We start from the raw sequence: 15,621 nt of genomic DNA, 5'->3' as shown, positions 1-15,621 counted from the left end.
GGAGGAAATATGGTGCGATGGAGGTATCCGCTTGTAAACACTCCTACCCTATGCAGAGGTTAAGTGTTCCGTGCTGAGATGGTCCTCCCAGCTCATCTGTGGGCTCCCCGGGGATGCAGAGCTCAGCGCTTCTGTCTGATGAGTCTTTGGTTACTACTTGGTGAAGCCTTATTATGTGCCAGGAACCGGGGTCCGCTTTCCATGTGTCATCTGCTCATTTAATTCTCACTCATAACATCATTGGGTGATTGTTGTCATTTTCTAGATGAGGAACTAAAACTGGAAGTCAGGTCACTTGCGCAGAGACCAATAGTTACCAAATGGCTGAGCCAGGATGTTTTCATGAGGTCATTTTGAGAATTCGATTAGTTCAAAATTTGTGTTACAAAAGTGTGTGCAACCAAAAGCCTCCCTCCCATCCCTGTCTCCCAGCATTGCCCTCTTCCCGTAAAGCTGCCAGATAAGTCTATTTCTTATATATCAGTCCATGGCTATTCTCTGCATATACATTTTAGTATGTATAAATACTCTTGTATATTCCCTTTATCACAAATGGTAATGTACTTAGCTTTTAAACTTCACAAACAAATATTTTGAAGGCTGTCTCTCTCTCCTTCCTCCATGCATGGGATTTTGCGGCTGGATTTGTAAAGTCCCGGGCTTTTAACAGAGCCAATCCTTGAATGGCTGTCTTTGGTTTGAGGATGGGGTTAGGGGGTGAGAGGGCAGTGGGACAGAAATCTGGAACAGACTTAGAGATCATGCAGGCAATCTCCTCCACCTACAGGTGAGCACCCCCAAACCCAGAGTGGGTGACTGATCAGACCACCACTGCCAGGAGGCTGCCAGGAACAGTACTCATGATGAAAGTCTACTGCAAGGGGTGGGCCGGGCCTGGAGGTGGTGGCTGACCCACAGCACATTGGAGAACACCTCTAACCTGACTTAGATTTCTTACAAACAGAGAGAAATTTGGGTACATTCCTCGGTCCCATGCTTAGGGCAGTGTTCTAAGTTCAAAGGCACTCTTCCTTGGAGGGAAAAGGACCATGGTGCCCCTCCCTGGAGACCAGAAGAGAGACCCAGAGGGTGGGCTGGATGATCAAGAGGCTGTGAGGGGCATCTAGGGGCCTGCTTCACTGTCTGAGCCTCCAGCCTCCAGATTTCCCCCATTTACATTATGAAAAGTAAGAAGTTAAGTCTTCCTTCAAGAAGCTTGAAGGAAACTTCCACAGCATGAAATTCAAACAAAATTTAAAGTAGCCCTTCTTCGTGGAGTAGAGAGAACTACATTTAGGGGGACCTCATTACATGACATAATTTCACCTTGGGGCGGGAGCGCTGAGGTACAAGGTTTCTCCTTTGAAGGAGCCTAGGATCTGAGGCTGATTGACCATTTTTCCAGGATGGTTTAAAGATCATTTTACTCAAAGGTCAGCAATGGCCTAAGTGGTTTCCAGGCTTTTGCCCCAACAGATCAGTAAAACTTCGCACACAAGAAAATTGAGGACAAGTAAAAAGCTGATGACTTTGTATTTTGCCAAAACAGAATATCTACATAGGTAGACACAGCTATAAACACAAAACAGGGCAGCCCTGGTGGTGCAGCGGTTTAGTGCCGCCTGCAGCTCGGGGTGTGATCCTGGAGACCCATGATCGAGTCCCACATTGGGCTCCCTGCATGGGGCCTGCTTCTCCCTCTGCCTGTGTCTCTGCCTCTCTCTTTCTAGCTCTGTGTCTCTCATGAATAAATAAAAAATAATAAAACATCTTTAAAAAAAATAAAAATAAAAAATAAATAAATAAACATAAAACACCATTTGTTATGACTTTGTTTCCCAATGAAAGGATATTTTAAAGATTTTTTAAAAAATTTCTTTACTCATGACAGACACACAGAGAGAGGCAGAGACAAAGGCAGAGGGAGAAGCAGGCTCCCCGCAGGACCCGGGGTCATGCCCTGAGTTGAGGCAGACACTCAACCACGGAGGCACCCAGGTGCCCCAAGAAAGGACATTTTTTTTTTTTAATTTTTATATACATTTATTTTTTATTGGTGTTCAATTTGCCAACATATAGAATAACACCCAGTGCTCATCCCATCAGGTGCCCCCCTCAGTGCCCATCACCCAGTCACCCCCACCCCCCGCCCTCCTCCCCTTCCACCCCCCCTAGTTCGTTACCCAGAGTTAGGAGTCTCTCATGTTCTCTCTCCCTAAGAAAGGATATTTTAAAAACAAAGAGTAAGAACATTGCAGAATAAGGGCACTCTTTCAAGGAATATATTCTATACACGCACAGTTTTTATTTCCCCTCAGACCAACAGAAGTTTCTTCAAGGAGTTTCTGACGTCCATCATGGGCCCTTTAGGAGTGAATGAACCTGGTGATGGTAGGTGGGCCCTCTTAACCAAACGTGTTCTCTGTTTGCTGAGATTATTCTCCAGTCCTTCCCCTTCCCTCCCACCTCCCTCTTCTCTCCCTCCTCCCTCCCATCTTGCCTTTCTTCTCTCCCTCTCTCTCCTTTTACTAATATTTATGAGCATGTACAATGTTGTAGTCACTTTCACACTGTCTTGTCTTCTACTACTCATGTTTCCACAATACCAAAGAGCTCATCTACAGCTGATGAACAGGGCGATTAGGTGGCTATAGAGTGCAAGTCGGGCTGGTTCAAATGGGATTCTCTGTAGCCAGGGGCACTGGAGTAGTAGCGGGAGTAGAGCGGTACCCTTCAGCAAGAAAGGGAAAAGCCCTTTGCTTGGCTTCTGTGGAGACGAGGGCCCTTTCAGCTCTATTTTAAGAAAATTTAAAATACGTTCCTGCACCTGGGCTTTGGTCCCCAGAGACACTCATCCCAGGAAGCAGGTTGCACTTCCTCCTGTGCCCACCTGGCTCAGAGTTCCCTTCCATCTGCACCCCCTGTCACCTGTGGCCTGCAATGTGACTCTGTTTTGTGTGGCTTTCACAGCCCTGGAGGCAGCCTAGCAGCCCTGTAGTGGAGATACATACCCAAGCTGCCCGAATTTTCTCTCCGAGCCATCGGTTAATGCTTTGGGTGGGGTTCTATTACCAAGATGCATAAATTTTGAAGGTCTGCCCAACTCTATTGTTTATTGCCTGTTATTTTTACTGTGTGAGTTTTCAGAATGCAAGAATTTTCAGGAATTCCCACATTATGTTATAGCACCAAAAAAACTTCACTAAACAAATACTACTTATCTTTAACTAAACTATAATATATCGGGATCCCTGGGTGGCGCAGCGGTTTAGCGCCTGCCTTTGGCCCAGGGTGCGATCCTGGAGACCCGGGATCGAATCCCACGTCGGGCTCCCGGTGCATGGAGCTTGCTTCTCCCTCTGCCTGTGTCTCTGCCAGTCTCTCTCTCTCACTGTGTGCCTATCATAAATTAAAATAAAATAAAATAAAATAAAAACTATAATATAATCATACCCACAGGATACTGAGCCATAGTTAAAATAAAAAAGTGTAGAGCTATGTGGAAAAATCCTCACTGCAGAGTAAGTGAAAAGAGTTACAGAACAATATATATGGTGTGACATTACTCGTGGTGGTGGGGAGGGTGGGGGATAACCTTCAAAACAGCACCTTTTATTTCCTATGGGTATATATATATTCCATATGTCGATAGGCTAAAGAGAAGCTTGGTAAGCACTTTTGTCTCTTAGTGGGATGAGGAGGAGGGCACCACAACGTTGCCCTCACAGCCGGGCCAGCACGGCCCTGCCTGGATCCTGCAGACCCTGCCCTCTGGCCAAGGAGTCCTCCCTTCACTACATTCTCCATTCCAGACCACATTCAAACTCATGACCCCAGAATTCTCTTTCTGAGAGTTCTGAGCCCACTTCTGGACCTGCGTGAATTCTTTTCTGGATCCATTCCCTGGACAGCTGCTGACTTCATGTATACCCTTGGCCCAAGGCAGCCAGGGCTGGGAAGAGAAATGAGAGTGAGAGGCCCCCATGGTCCTCCCAGTGCCCACATACATTAGAGGCAGGCCCAAGCACCAGGAGAAGAGGCGGATTCTATCTGATTCTACAGGATTTTATCTGTAAGCTTCAAGTTTTCCAGGGAGAGGTATTTTCGCCTTGCTTATGTACTTAACAGTTAAGACATAATAAAAATCATCGAAATATTCCTTATTCATCCAGAGATTGATGAATCATTAAAGATGATAATGATAAATATTGATAATGGCTCCTGGAGCCTAGGTGGAAAGGGGTAAGGGAGAAAAAAAATGAAGACGTAAGGGGAACAGAGCTCTGATTGTTTTAAATGACAGGTGTCAATTACTTCCTAATTTTAAAGAAAGAAGTCATATTTTGATGGCTGAAAAGGGCCTTGGGGTGAGGGTGGAATTCCCCAGAAGCAAAGGCCATAGCAATTAGTGGACTTTCCATGCCACTTCCACCCACTGTCTCACATCCAGCACATGGCTGAGCCTCCAGGAAGTACTCCTCAACAGGCTCTGGATCACAGTGCATTGGGGCAGATGGTCAAAACCGGCTGTCGGAGGGGCCACAGACCAGGGGATTTCCTAGGGGTGGAGTCCTGGGCAAGGCCCCTGGGCTATTCTGAGGTGTCCCCTAGCAACCCCACATCAGTTCCTGGAAGCCTGCCTAGGATGATCAGAAAATTGTGATCTTGTCTTCAGCTGCAGTCAACAAAACTGGGGTGTGGGGTGAGGTGTAGAAGGCAGGCCACCTGGTAATGAACTGAAAGAGCCCAGGACCAGGAAGCAGGAAGCTGGCCATCTAGAGGTGTGTGTGTGTGTGTGTGTGAGAGAGAGAGAGAGAGAGAGAGAGACTTTGGGCAATCCACTTAACCCTAGGCACAGCTGAACCCCCTCCCATGTGTAAATTGGGAAAATATTTTATCTCAGGGAAAGATCAAAAGGTTGTGAAGAAAATGATGCGTGATAATGAATATGAAAGCAATCCATAAACTGTAAAGTGTCTTGAAAATACAAGGACTCATTCCAATGGTTCAGCTCAGATGTTACCTTCTCTAGAAAGTCTTCTCTGTTCCCAGGTCTGGCTTAAAGGTTTCTATTCTTTTTTACCCCCTTTTTCCCCCTTTTCTAAAATCAAAGTACAGTTAACACATAATGTCTCATTAATTTCAGGGCTACAACACAGTGATTCGACAAGTCTGTACATTATGCTGTGCTCAGTGCAAGTGTCGCTCCCATCTGCCACCACACAGTATCATTTATTATATTCCCTATGCTGTACCTTTCATCCCCATAATTTAAAGGTTTCTACTCTTGACCCTCAATAGGTCAGAGTGTTAAGCTTCAGTTTTAATGGTTCATACATCTCATTATATTGTTGTACTTGAAAGTCAAAATCTTATTTTTCCATCTCCAGTTTCTATCACTATGTTGAACCTGTGGTAGGCACTCCACAGTTGCCTAAAAGGAATGTGTAAGTGGATGAATGATTACTGCCCTCAGCTTCCATCCTTTTTATTGATATGGGGTTCCCATGGACTCATCCTTGCCCAGAGGTATTCTGACAATTACATTATGCTTGATTTGGACTCATGTTTCTACCTGTCCCCCTCATATATGTTCTCATGTGTATCCCCAAGATCTGGACTCTAATACCACTGATCAAGGTCAGGGGCCTTGTTTAGAAGTAGTTAAAAATAGAAGATACTGTTAATTCAACTGTAATAATAATAATAATAATAATAATAATAATAATAATAATAATACAAAAGCATTCAGTAGGGGAAAGGAAGTCTCTTTGAGCTCACATATACACACATCCACACACATGCACAGACATTCAGGGCTGGCCAGGGCCCCAGAAGTCTTAGAGCACAAGATTTGATGCTCCAGGCTCACTCTCCTTCAATGATGGCACTGGCACACCTGTCCTCCTGCTGAGTCTCTGCAAGGGATGGGAGCATTTCAAGGCTGTGGGGAAAGGCTCAGCCACAGTGTGCTCCGGCCCCTCATTAGACTCAAGGACATGGGGCACAGGGGGAGACATGAGATTGCCAGGAGACTAGCCCAGCACTTACAGAGGAAGAAGGGTACAACAGAGAATAACAGCTAGACCGGGCAGAGGAGGGCCAGGGGGAGTCTGGTATCACTTTTGGGGTGCATCTCTTTCAAGAGAACATGTGGAAGTCTGGGCCAGGGCCACTGCAGAGGGAAGGTGGGTGGAATGGAGAAATGGATTCTTGGAGGAGAGAAGATTCTTCTCAGGAGACAATGCGTTGAGTGCAGTCTGCACCACACCTTCTGGCAGGGGTTCTGTTAAACAAGAGGGGCTGGAGGTAGATGTTGCTACATTCGCCTCCTTGTCCCTGCCAGCCAGGAGCAGAGTTTTTTGTGATCTTCCTTCTCTTAGACACCCATGTTTATAAGGTGACTTATAGACCGTTTTGCCTACGTTATTCAGTGCGTTGATAGGCAGTTCCTAGACACACGGTGGACAAGACAAGGCAGTGCTGGAGCTGTCCTCAGAATATAAGCTCCTTACAGTCACTTGGTTTCTTTCCTGAGAAAGTGGATGACACAGCCCTGCCTATTTCACAGGAGTATCGTGAAAATTAAACGGAGTTGATAAGCTTCAACTCAAGTGTCCAAGGAGGTCTGGGTGGTGGGGAGCCCAGGCACAGTGTTGAAGACAGAATTAAAACAGCCAATGTGCATAAAGCCTCCAGCACCCATTGGGTGCTCAGTAGATACATGTTTTCTTCACTAAGCTCCTAGGTTTCCTCTGTACATCTCAGCCCCTATCTGAATCATTGATTCCTCCATGGGGAGAGATACCCCAGCACAGAGTGATGGGGAGTAAGAAGAATATGCTAGGGGTCCCAAACATCTAAAAAAATCTCGAGATGTGTGGGTGGCTCATTTGTTAATCATCTGCCTCCAGCTCAGGTCATGGTTTCAGGGCCCTGGGATCGAGCCCCACATTGGGCTTCCTGCTCAGTGGGGAGTTTGCTTCTCCCTCTCCCTCTACCCCTCCTCCCTTCAGATGAATAACATCTTTTTTAAAAATCTCAAAAAGTCCACAATCAAAAAAGCCTCAACTGGCTTTCTAATCCCCTCTCCTTCCTCTCTACCCAGCTTCCCTGTCAAGGGTCACAGCATCTCTGAGGACAAAAGGACAGGGAAAGTTCCACCCTTCTCTCAGCCTGAGGGTAAGGCATTGCTACACATCTCCCTGGAATCTCTGGCCACACTCCCAGCTTCCTGTGGCTTCCTGGTCCTCTCTCCACAGCTCTCTTCCTTGTGTGTCAGGGATGCCATGAAGGTGAATGGGAGAGTGAGTGGGGCTAGCACGTGCTCATTACTGGGCACAATGTGTGCTGTGCAAGGTACCATCTTAGGCAAACAATCCATGACTCAGAGGAAACTTGAAATTTTGGGTGAATCCAGTGAGTCAGAGAGAGAAGGAGGACCACAAACAGGGGAAGGCAACACATGGGACACAACACAAACACAGACACAGGCACATGTACACACATGCACACATGTATACGCACAAGCAAACACCCATCGCTCACATGGCTTCTATAATATATAATTTAAAAGGAAAAGTAGGATGAAAGGATTGTGGTACACAACAATGTGGATGTGTCTCATCAACGGACTCTTGAGCAAGTGATGTCACATACAAAGGGCAATATATTCTATACAATTCAATTTATGCTGAACTCAAAACAGGCGACATGAATCTATGTTTTTAGAGGTCATCATACTGACTGGTGCTTCCAATAGTGACCAGAAGGGGACATGGAGATGACTTTAGGGGTTGGGGGCAATATTCTGCCTTGATCTGGGTGCTGGTTATCAGGATGCATGCACTTTGTAAAAATTAAGTACACTTATAATCTGTACACTCATTATACACTTATATAAAGACAGCTATTATATTTAAAGCTCTGCACTTAGGATTTGGACACACACACACATATATACAAAAAGTAATTATATTAAAAGAATGGAAAGACAAGCCACCACACTGGGAGAAAATTTCTCCAAAACACATGTCTGATAAAGGACTGGTATCTAAAAGTGTACAAAGAACTCTTGGAACTCCTGGCTAACTCAGTTGGTAGAACACATGACTCTTCATCTCCAGGTCATCAGTTTGAGGCCCATATTGGGTGTAGAGATTACTTAACAATAAAATCTTTTAAAAAAATGAAAATATACAAAGAACTCTTAAAATTCAACAATAAGAAAATGAACTGCCTAATTAAAAACTGGGCAAAGGACCTGAACAGACACTTCACAAAGAAGATATGCAGATGGTCAATTCGAGAATTCCAAAGTAAGACAACAAGATCCCATTGCACACCTGTTAGAATGGCTAAATCCAAAGTACTAACATCATCGAATGCTGGTGGGGATACAGAGCAATAGGAACTCTCATTCACCACCATTGGGAATGCAAAATGGTACAGCCACTTTAGAAGATAGTTGGGCAGTATCTTACAAAACAGAATACTCATACTTCATGATCCAGCAACCCCACTTAGTTGAAAACTATATCCATACAGTACCTGTACAAATATTCATAGTAGTCTCATTCATAATTGTCAAAACCAGAAAGCAACCAAGATGTCCTTCAACAGATCAATGAATAAATGGATGGTGGCGCATTCCACACAATGGAATACCATCCAGCAGTAAAAAGAAATGAATTATCAAGTCATAAAAAGACATGAAGGCACTTCAAAAGAGTATTGTTAAATAAAAGAAGCCAATCTGAAAATGCTATATATTGTGTGACTCTAACCATATGACATTCTGGAAAAGGCAGTGATTAGGAGAGGGTTAAATAGATGGCATCGCGCATTGTTAGGACAGTGAAAGTATTCTGTGATGATACTGTAACAGTGGATACAGGTCATTACACATTTGACAAACCCTATAGAATGAACAAAAGGAAGAATGAATCTTAATGTAAACTATGAACTTTAGTTAATAACATATCAAAATTGGCTCATCATTTATAAGAAATGTACCACACTAATGCAAGATGTTAGCAATAGGGGAAACTGGAGGTGGGTGTGAGGCATATACGAGAACTTTCTGACTTTCCCTTCAATTTTTCTGTAAGCCTAAAATTGTTCCAAAAAAAAAAAGTCTATTGATTAAAAAAAAAAAAGTAGTTGTATTGCCTTGGGTAATGCTTAAGCTCCCTAGACCTTCAGTTCAGTTTCTTTATCTATGATATGAAAGAGTTTAGCAAGGAAACTCTAATGTCCCTGGGGAGGGGGAGGCTGTCTAGGCAAATAAATGGACTTCCCCTTCCCCCACCCCCACACCTCCCATCAACTCCCTCAAAGGCATTAGTGACTGCAATGCAATCACTCAAGTGGTTGTAGCCACCTGAATGAAAACCCACCTGGATCCCAGTGTTGTAATGGGTGTTAGACAGGCTTCCTGGGACTAGGAATGCTGGGTGCTCAAAGAGAGAAGACCCAGGTCACTGAGTTGGTTGGAGATAAAGAGGTCACCTGTCTTGTCTCCCTCCACATGTCAGGAGACGAGACAACCTCTGTGATATAATCTCAGTACGTAGACAGTACTGAGAAGCTGCAATGAAGAACAGTTTTCACAGGGAGAGGGCATCTGAACTAGGTCCTGAGGAGAGAACAGAATCACTCCATCAACATACAGGAGAGAAGGGAGAGGGGAAAAAGACTTTACACAAAGTTGACACTTGTGCAGATGTTTGTTTTTTTTTTTTTTTTAAGTGCAGATGTTTTAATTCTTAGGAGCCACAAGGCCTAGGCAGTGTGCCCACACCCACCCAACCAAAGTCAACCAGAACCAGCAACTCCCAACCTTCTGTTCCTTCCCCTGGGCAGCTGAGCATCACTGAAGCAAACCACACAGCACAGAAACTGGTGTTTCAGATTCAGGATCTCCAACCTCAGCCTGGCCCTCACAGGCTGCTCGCAAATTATTTTTCGTTTCTTGGTTTTCTTTACCCCTTTCTCCACAACAGTTTTTTCAAACTCTTGCTAACCCTCCTCAAACCTATCTCATGACCTCCCCACACAGACTTAGCAGATGGCAATCTTCCCACAGCTCATCTACAGCCTCCCCAACTCTTTCCTTCCACCCCATCCCGCTGGAAGCTATGACCCCACTTCTGACTCACAGGTTCCTCTGTCCCTGCCCTAGCTCCAATGCTTCCAGCATTTTCAGCACAATGGACGCCTCCTGCCTTTCTTGGCAACTGAAACAGCATGCCTTTCCTTTCCCGTGCCCCCTTTGCTAGAAGTTACTTTTCCCTTGCTTTTGCCAGCAGCCTTCCTTCAACCATCCCTCAAATGTGTCTATTCCTATGGCTTCTATCCTCCCCTCAGTTACGTCTCTCCTTACACCCTTCGCTTAGGTGATGTCGGCAGCTTCCCTGGCTTCACCTACCTACATGTTGAAGACTTCCAAATATTTTTTTAATTTTTATTTATTTATGATTGTCACACACAGAGAAAGAGAGAGAGAGAGAGACGCAGAGACATAGGCAGAGGGAGAAGCAGGCTCCATGCACCAGGAGCCCGACGTGGGATTTGATCCCGGGGCTCCAGGATCGCACCCTGGGCCAAAGGCAGGCGCTAAACCGCTGCGCCACCCAGGGATCCCCTACCTCCAAATATTTTTTAAGAGATTTATTGGGGATTCCTGGGCGGCTCAGTGGCTTAGAGCCTGTCTTTGGCCCATGGCGTGGTCCTGGAGTCCCAGGATCAAGTCCCACATCGGGCTCCCTGCGTGGAGCCTGCTTCTCCCTCTGCCTGTGTCTCTGCCTCTCTCTCTCTCTGCCTGTGTCTCTCATGAATAAATAAATAAAGTCTTTTAAAAAAAGAGAGAAAGAAAGAGATTTATTTACTTAAGGGGGAGAGAAAGAGAGTACAAGCGTGAGGGGCAGAAGGAGATGGGGAAAGAATCTCAGGCAGACTCTACGATGAGCTTGGAGCCTAGTACAGGAATGGATCTCCATCCTGAGATCATGGCTTGAACCAAAACCAAGAGTCAGATGCCTAACTGACTGCACCATCCAGGTGCCCCTGAAGATTCCCAAATATAAACATCTGGAGCTCACATCTCTCCTCTGAGCATCAAATGCAGCTATTTGACTCCCACCTGGACACACTTACTTCCTGAGAAGTCTTCCTACATATATCCCACCCTCATTTCTGAGAATCTGTTCCCACCTCCCCCTGGATGGGATACATCCAGGTAACCTTATTTGTACCAGGGAACCCTGACATTTTCCTTAATCCTGTTCTACCTCTGCCCCCAGGCACAGTGAAGAGAATACCAATATGAGTTGATTGGAGCAGAGGTAGACCTCTGATTCGGTCTTTTGAAAATTGAGTTTGGAGACATAGCAACTGAAATCAGAAGGTGGGAAACACTTCATAGCATAGTTGCTGGCATGGCCTGAGAGCACACAGTAACTGCTAGCTACCACTGTTCTGTCTTCTTTCCCTTCTGAGTGTAGCCATATGTCTTCTACAGTTGTCTAAGCCGGAAGCTTGGGAGTTGTGCTTTTTATTTGTTACCCTCTCACTATGCATATCAATCGACCCTAAAACAGCTTCCCAACTGGCCCATTGCCTCCAAGTTGGGCCCCAATCACTCTCTACATGTAGACAGAGTATTCCTTTTGTTTTTTTTGTTTTGTTTTTTTTTTTAATTTTTTATTTATTTATGATAGTCACACAGAGAGAGAGAGAGAGGCAGAGACATAGGCAGAGGGAGAAGCAGGCTCCATACACTGGGACCCCGACGTGGGATTCGATCCTGGGTCTCCAGGATCGCGCCCTGGGCCAAAGGCAGGCACCAAACCGCTGCGCCACCCAGGGATCCCAGAGTATTCCTTTTGTGATAGAAACCTCACTGAGTCATTCTCTTACAGGGCAAACCTCCCATGCTGGTGCACAAGACCCTCTGTGACCCAGCTGTGATACCTACTCAGCCTTATCATTGCCATCCCTCTCCTTTCCCTGGATCCTGCACCTGCAGTCAGATGTGCAGTTTCCTAAGTTCTCTGCTCTCTTTCACCTGTGGACCTTTGCACATTTTTTGGTTTTGTTTTGTTTTCCAGCTTGGAATATTCTTTCTCTACCCTGTCTTGGCTGTGTAATTCTTGACTACTTTTCAGTGATGTCCTAACTGTGACTTCCTTGGGGAAACTCTCCCCAGTATTCCAGTCATGGACAAACATGGCAGCCTTCATTCACCCATCATACACTGTTAGAGTTCTCTCTGGATTAGTCTGATTCAACCTAGACTGGAAGCCACTTGAGAGAAGTCCATCACTGTGTGTCATGGCCCTAGCATAAGATCTGGCACATAAAAGTGGTTGAATGAGGGGCACCTGGGTGGCTCAGTAGGTTGGTCATCCAACTCATGACTTGAGCTCCAGCTGTGATCTCAGGGTTGTGGTATTAAGCCCTGCATTGGGCTCCATGGTGAGTGTAGAGCCTGCTTGGGGTTCTCTCCCTCTCCTTCTGCTCCCTCTCAAAAGAAAAAAAATTGTTTAAAGAATTAATGTGTTTTTTAGTTCCTTGTATGTATTTATCACTTTTATATGTGCTGAAGATTCAAAGATAAAAAATAACATCCCTGCGTGCATAAAAGAATTTGGGGTAGACCAACAAGTAAGCAACTAAGTACAATGAAGTGTCATCAATACCATGCAAAAATATGACATGACAAGATGGAGAACAGGCACAAAGGAGGATTGATCAATTCTTCTGTCTCAAATGATGCTTAAGAGACTCTGTTTTCATCCTTTTTTTAACTTTTCATTTCAAAATAATTTTGGACTCAAGAAAGTGGCAAAAAGAGTACAGAGTTCCCTTCTACCCTTCACCCCGCGTTCCCAACTATTAAGAACTTAAATAACTGCAGTCTATTGGTCAGAACCAGGAAATGTACATTGATACAACTCTATCATTTAATCCCAGACCTATTCAAACTTCACCAGTTTATTTCACTAATGCCTGTCTTTGGGTCCAAGATCAATCCTAGCTCCTAGGTTGCATTTATTTGCATTTAGTTATCATGTCTCCTTAATCTCCTTAATCCGTATAGTTCCTTGGTATTTTTCTTTTTTTAGTTTCATGACCTTGACACTTTTGAAAAGTATTGGCTGGTTATTTTGCAGAATGTCCTTCTGTTTGGATTTGTCTGATGTTTCCTCAAAATTAGATTTAGGTTATATATTTTTGATGAGACTAACACAGATATGATGCTGTATTCTTCCTAATGCATCATATCAGGATCTATATGATGTCAATATTTCTCATTATTGATGATGTCAACTTTGACCACTTGGTTAAAATAATGTCTGCTAGGTTTCTCCACTGTAAATTTATTGTTTTTCCTTCATAATTAATAAACATCTTGTGAGGAAATGCTTTGATACTATGCAAATATCCTTTTTTCCATCATATTTGCAACTTGCACTTTCAGTACCAATTGATGATTAATACCCGCCACAGTTTTTATTTTTTTTAATTAATTTATTATTATTTTTTTTATTTATGATAGTCACACAGAGAGAGAGAGAGAGAGAGAGAGGCCGAGACATAGGCAGAGGGAGAAGCAGGCTCCATGCACCGGGAGCCCGATGTGGGATTCGATCCTGGGTCTTCAGGATCGCGCCCTGGGCCAAAGGCAGGCGCCCAACCGCTGCGCCACCCAGGGATCCCCCGCCACAGTTTTTAATGTGATGTTGCCAAACTGTGGTTTCTATTTCTCTCATTCCTTCTACATTTGTTAATTGGAATGATACTGAGAAAGAGCTGTTATTTTTTTGTCTATTGATGTAAATGTTTATTTAATTATTTATTAATATCGGTATGGATCTGTAAACATTGAGTAATGAAATAATGATAGGTATATATTATAACCAGTAAAATTGAGTAGGATAAATGTTCATGGGTTCATATGAATATAAATAAATAATGAATAAATAAATACATAAATCTATTCCCACTGTGAATTTCTCTGGGACACGTTAAAATCTAATGGTCAAATCTTACCCAGTGAAGTTCAAAAAAATTAAAATCTAAAATCACATAAAATGTGTGTAGTATGTCAGATATTTTTTAAAATAATAGAATAAGTACCCATTAAATAAATATTTCATTATAATTTCACTGGCCATGTAAATCTCCTGAATTAGTGTATTGTTAGTTTTGCAAGTCTTTTTGGATCTAAATTAATCACACTGTGGGGGCACCTGGTTGGCTCAGTCAAAAGAGCCTGACTCTTGATCTCAGGGTCATGAGTTCAAGCCCCACATTGGTGTAGAAACTGCTTAAATAAAAAATAAAAAATAAATTTAAAAAATAAGATAAAATTTTTAAAAATCACATGAAGTCCCAAGTCTGAAGTTTTAAAGTTTGGATGAACTGAAGTCTCTCCCAGTTTCTGATTCTGCTCAGGTGAGAGAAGTCTGAGTGTGTAGGTGGAGTTAGGGTTCCTTCAGCAGCCACAGCCTGGACTGTCTCTGGTGGGAGTGAGTGACGTTCCTCAGAAATGGTGGTGACCAAGTCTCTCATGAACCTCATCTTAAAAGATCCAAAGAGCTAATTAACATGGTGAACCCAACAGAATAATGCTGTGCCAGGTACACAATGAACTCCTAGCTCCTGAAACAATTATTACAGGAAAAACTCTTGCATGTGGGGTGCTGCAAAGACCATGGAAGGGGCCCAGCGAATGTGAGGAAAAGAAGACACAGAGTAAGAATATCTTCCATTCTGTCAGGATATTCATTAGGCAATGTTAGCCTGGAATCTGGAATCCACCTAAACTCAACAGGGTCAAATCTCCCCTTGAGAAGTTCCCTTTGCCACTATGCAGGTCCCATAATGAGGTGAGGGACACCATGCATGATGTCTCTTCCCTGAGATAATGAATTTGAAACTTCACTACTTTCCCACTAAGCTTAACTATTGCAATCACCAGGTCTTTTTACCTGAGGTATCTTCCTTTCCCAGCTAAAATTGTCAAAACCTCCTAATGGCCATTTCTTTTGGGGCTCCAGCACCTCCTTGAGCATGAGAGCCTCCATTCTCTGTTGTGGGCAGACATTTGGGGGAACATCCCACTGAGGGTGTCCATTACCTCCTGCTGTGGAGGTGCTAAGACCTCTGACCTGTCTCCTCAGAAATACTTCACCCCATCTTCCATTTGGAACAAATGGATGAATCCTGAATTAAAGCTATATTGATGATTCTGGTTCTGCAGGTGCCTCTTACTGTTTATGGATTTTTTTAAAGTTTTTTTTATTATTTATTCATGAGAGACACAGAGAGAGAGAAGAGAGAGAGAGAGAGAGAGGCAGAGACACAGGCAGAGGGAGAAGCAGGCTCCATTCAGGGAGTCTGATGTGGGACTCGACCCAGGACTCCAGGATCACGCTCAGGGCTGAAGGCAGGTGTTAACCCACTGAGCCACCCAGGGATCCCTTTATGGAGTTTTAAAAAACTGTTCAGCCCTTTAGATATCATGTCTTTCTGTCATATCTTTTTCTGCTGGGGTGAGATCTGCACTAGTACAGTCTTCCTCTGGATTACCCCGCACTTCTTTCAGGAAGGATC

The sequence above is a fragment of the Canis lupus genome, chromosome 25 (assembly GCF_048164855.1).
Source record: "Canis lupus baileyi chromosome 25, mCanLup2.hap1, whole genome shotgun sequence".
In the NCBI taxonomy this organism is placed as follows: Eukaryota; Metazoa; Chordata; class Mammalia; order Carnivora; family Canidae; genus Canis; species Canis lupus.
Note: the sequence above shows the minus strand (reverse complement) of the source record.